Source organism: Mirounga leonina, unplaced genomic scaffold (assembly GCF_011800145.1).
Source record: "Mirounga leonina isolate KUSES-001 unplaced genomic scaffold, KU_Mleo_1.0 Mir_154, whole genome shotgun sequence".
Classification (NCBI taxonomy): domain Eukaryota; kingdom Metazoa; phylum Chordata; class Mammalia; order Carnivora; family Phocidae; genus Mirounga; species Mirounga leonina.
In genome coordinates this window covers 12,892,335-12,896,778 of record NW_023270389.1, presented here as the reverse complement: position 1 = coordinate 12,896,778, position 4,444 = coordinate 12,892,335, and the positions used below count along the sequence as shown (strand labels likewise).

Genomic DNA, 4,444 nt, shown 5'->3' with positions numbered 1-4,444 from the left:
AAAGAGTTCTTTGTAGAATATTTGGGAGATTATCAATGTTGACCAAAATAAAAAACTCAATTCTTTTGTTCATGTAGGAGACTATGTATCTACAGTATTTATCTCATGTACATATTTGAAAAAATAGTAATTCTATCTCAAGGAAAACAATTCCAAAAAACAGTTCCGAAGGTTTCTATCTTTGTGCTTATGGCACATTTCTTGGTAGCGACGTGTTATCCTACCCCTCTCCTGCCCATGTTACTGTCCTCCGCATCCCCGTTTCTGAGAAAGTTCAGCCAGCTCTACTTGTGTGGTGTGGAGAAATGAACATTCTTCAGTTGAATGAGTTATGCAACTGAACGGATCAGTGATAACTGTGGTTTAAACTAAATTGAAGAATCGCCAAAAATTAAACTGACCGAACTTCAGATCCATCTTGGCCTTACTTGAACTTACTTAACATGTCTGTGACTGTTTAGCTTTCTGCAATTAAGAATGAAACTTAAAATTCTCTACACTAATACGCAGGGGAAGGCCCAGCAAAAACAAAACATTCTCCTAGAAAGAATTCAATGAGTTCTCACTGACATGACAATGACTCTTCCTTCCTAACTAGATTTTTGATGCAAATTTGTCATTTAAGGTCTGAAAGGTGCTTTAGGGTTTTAGAGGAAAAGTTTTGTATAAACATTGTGTGTTATTACGGGTGAAGATATTTGCAAAATTATAGTCCAATTCACTAGAGCAACAGAACACAAATACAAAATACATCTGGAAAAAGAGATTAAAAAAGGAAATATGGGTGGTCACTTTCCCAACCTATACTCTCCCTAATAAATCAGAGTTTGCTTCTATACAAAAATAATAGATCATCTCTCACATCTTGAAAGCTGCTAGAATCATTTCGTGGAAAAGTGGCCTAATGCCTAAACCATCTCCAATCAGCCCTGGAGCTTCCTGAACCTGCCAATGAATGACACCTGTTTGCAAAACATTTATTTGCTCCCTTGCACAATGTGAACTACTTCTCGGCCTTATACCTGCTCTTCGGTGTAGCCTTTATTTGATCACAGTCCTTAATTGTTTTTCCAGAACATTCTACCATTTCTCCCTTATTTGTTTCTTTTGAACCCAGTTTCCACTATTATCTTTGGGTCTTTGGTTGAAATTCTTAGAAAAATCCTCCAGGGAATGTGTTTGTTCTTTTCACTGTCATATTTGTGCCTTGGGGGAGGGGGGCCAATATAAATAGAGACTTAGAGCAAAAACAGAACAAGCCATCTCATCTTTGAGTTGTGTAGCCACAATCAAAACCTCACTCATGATACATAATCATGTGATATTTTACTTTACCTTGTCAAAAGATGGAACACTCCCAAAACATCTCTACTGTCTAGCTTTGTTCACTAGGGTGATAGTAGTGGACCAAAGTAGAGTCGAAGAGGGAAATTGAAATTGAGGAAATTGAAATTCTTGTCACTCCCGCCCCCTGAAAAGTGATTGTTTTGAAAGTAGCCACTGAATTCGCAGCCAAAATGTGTAAACTTAGCCTTAAAAATAATGTGGGTTGTTTTGTTTTGTTTCGTTTTCAGAAAAAAAGAGAGATATCACCAATAACCACCCATAGAAATAACTGCCTCTGACGCTCTGAAGACATATCAAATCCCACTCGGGTATTTCCCATTTTGTGAATTCTGTTTGCAGAATTGGGAAAATGCTGATGTAATAACTTCTCAGTTTTTTCCTATGTTCCACACAGTGCTGGAGAAGTCACATGATTTTAGGCACGTATGTTGTTTGGTCATTTTCTTTGCATCCTTTGGGAGGAATCAAATGGCTACTTTGATGTAATGTGTATGCAGAAACCACTGGGGAAAGCACGTCTTCCTACGGGAATGCATTTCAAAAACTGCACAAATAAAAACAATGTTGAATTTCTGGTATGCTCACTGAGTGCGTGTGTGTGTGTGCATGGACACATGCAAGCCCCTCTATACACAGATATGAATTAACTGCCTACTTGAGACATCAATAACCACTGGCTTTTTTATAAAAAGGAAGTTGTGTCTTACATTTGGACACACATGGAAACTGTTCTTAAATTGCTTTCTGTTTTTATCATTAAATGTGGGAATATACCTAAAGGCCACAGGAAACTCTTCTTTCTGTGTGGTCTAAAAAACATTTATCACTTTTTCCTATAGAAGGAAGGAAATGCTATAGTTAGCATTTTGTGGTAGATGGCAGTAAACAATTCTGAGATCTGATAATTACTAGAAGATTTATCCCATGAACAAACTAATAATCCTGGTAGTTAAGTGTTGCCATACTTAGGCACAATTAGTTAGCAATTTGGTCTCTGAACATGAAAAAAAATAGATGGCCAGTTAACATATTATTCTATATTTCACCATTAATGAAACTGTATGGAGAAGGTATAAGAAGAATCTTCTTTTTATTGACAAGAAAATGGAATCCTTCCTCTGAAAAAAATTAGTTTCTTTAAAAAAAAAAAAGCCACATGGGAATAATGGAGGAAATTTAAAAAGGAAACTCCAGAAATTATAAATAAATATTTAGTGATAGATACTTGGTGGATATTCCATTCACAAAAACTGTCACACGAAGATTTAGCAAAAGTTTTATGGCTTCCCAGGACTGAATATTGGTCCCTCTTGACCTAGCTTCCTCACTAACTCTTGCCTTCTTCCTCTGCTATCCGCAACAAATGCCTGAGGCTCCAGTCATACCAAACTGAGATGCCCTTCCACCCAAAAAGATAGTCCCCTCTTGCCCTCAAGGCCAAAGAGACTAAGATTACTTTAACTTCTTCCATTTGGAACATCAATAGTTTAAAGCTTTTTAAACCCACCATACTCCTTTCCTCCTTGCTAACATATTGTCTGCTGTGTAACTTTTTCTAAAATAGACCTTTTGTCGACTTGGGAAATCATGGAGGTAGATTATTTCTTCTCTGATGATTTCTCCAAAGTTGTCTGAAACACCTCAAGTACATTCTGTGCCTAGCGGAGCTGTGGCTTGGGGTCCCAAAGAGCATCTGAGGCATGAAGTAGCCCCAAGGCATTGGATGCTGGACAAACTGAGGAGTGTGCTTGCTCTTGTCTACCCACCGGTCCCCACAAGCTGAGAGAATGGCTCCCTGTCAAAATCAACAGACTTAAGTATGCCCTGATAGGAATAAAGTGAAGATCTGCATGTAGTATTTCGGTAAGATTGGTGGGCCAAGTCAGCTGGGTTATACCACCATGGGGTTGTTTTTTCTAGTTGTTTGCTCAGAACCAGACTTCATCTGGAGTCTTCCCTTTTGGGAATGAGGTCAGAAGAAAAGAATACTCACATGTGAATCATACTGTACATAAAACTAAGTGTAGGCTCCTTAAGCTCATACATTTTATATAATAGTAAGGCCAAATCAAACTTACAGATTCTATCTTAAACACTAAAAAGCAATAGAATTCAAAGTTACCATATTAATTTAATGTGAAAATTAAAATAGTTTTGCTGAATCTAAGTTGCCACATCATACCTATTACCTTAGTATATGAGAGCTTTGAGTTTGTGATATTCCTTTATCTATACATCTATAGTGGTGCATATATAGGTATAGATATAGATGATATATATCTACCTGTCTATATATAATCCTGTTCTAGAAAAAAAAAATTGATGGCAAGGTCTAAACTGATATAACCCACCCTTCCGGTATTATGGATTTTATCAGTATTGACAAGACCAGAGAGTATTACCATCTGATCTAGGACACGAAGAGTCTCTTTGCTGTTCATTGTACTATGCCTGAGGAGCCAAGTACAGTTGTGCAGAGTAAGAAAGATCTTTGTGAGCACAAAAGGAATCCCCCATGTGATGATCCATGACGTTCCCATTATCTTCTACCTTCATCCCCTCATCAAAGTGAATTACAACATTCAGATTAATTTAGAGACTGGTAAGATTATCAATTTCATAAAGTTTGACACTGGTAATCTGGGTATGGTGACTGGAGGTGCTAACCTGGAAGAAATTGAACTAACCACCAACATAGACATCATGGCTCTTTGGATGTGGTTGATGTAAAAGATTCTGATGGCAACAGCTTTGCTGACCTGGTTTCCAATGTGTTTGTTATTGGAAAACACAACAAACCATGGATTTCTCTTAACCAAGGAAAGGTGTCTGCTTCACTATTACTGAAGAAAGAAACAGACTGGTGGCCAAACAAAGCAATGGGTAAAATGATTTTCAGGTGATACGATTGGAGAGCTCTCAAGGGTTAATTAAAGATAACATAGCACAGAAAACAAAACCAAAAACTCTTCTCAAGAGATGAAGTATCTTGCCAATTGTGCAGATTCAAAGTGACCCTCCTTAAATGTGTTACCTTTTGTGATGCAAGTTTCTACCAAAGCACTTTCACCAAGGATCCAAAATTCTCAAACACAGT

At 37.4% G+C, this 4,444-nt stretch overlaps 1 pseudogene; it reads left to right on the top strand.

Moving 5' to 3' along the window:
• The first annotated feature begins 2,939 nt into the window (after positions 1–2,939).
• On the top strand, positions 2,940–4,234 carry LOC118014085 (annotated as a pseudogene).
• Positions 4,235–4,444: the final 210 nt, after the last annotated feature.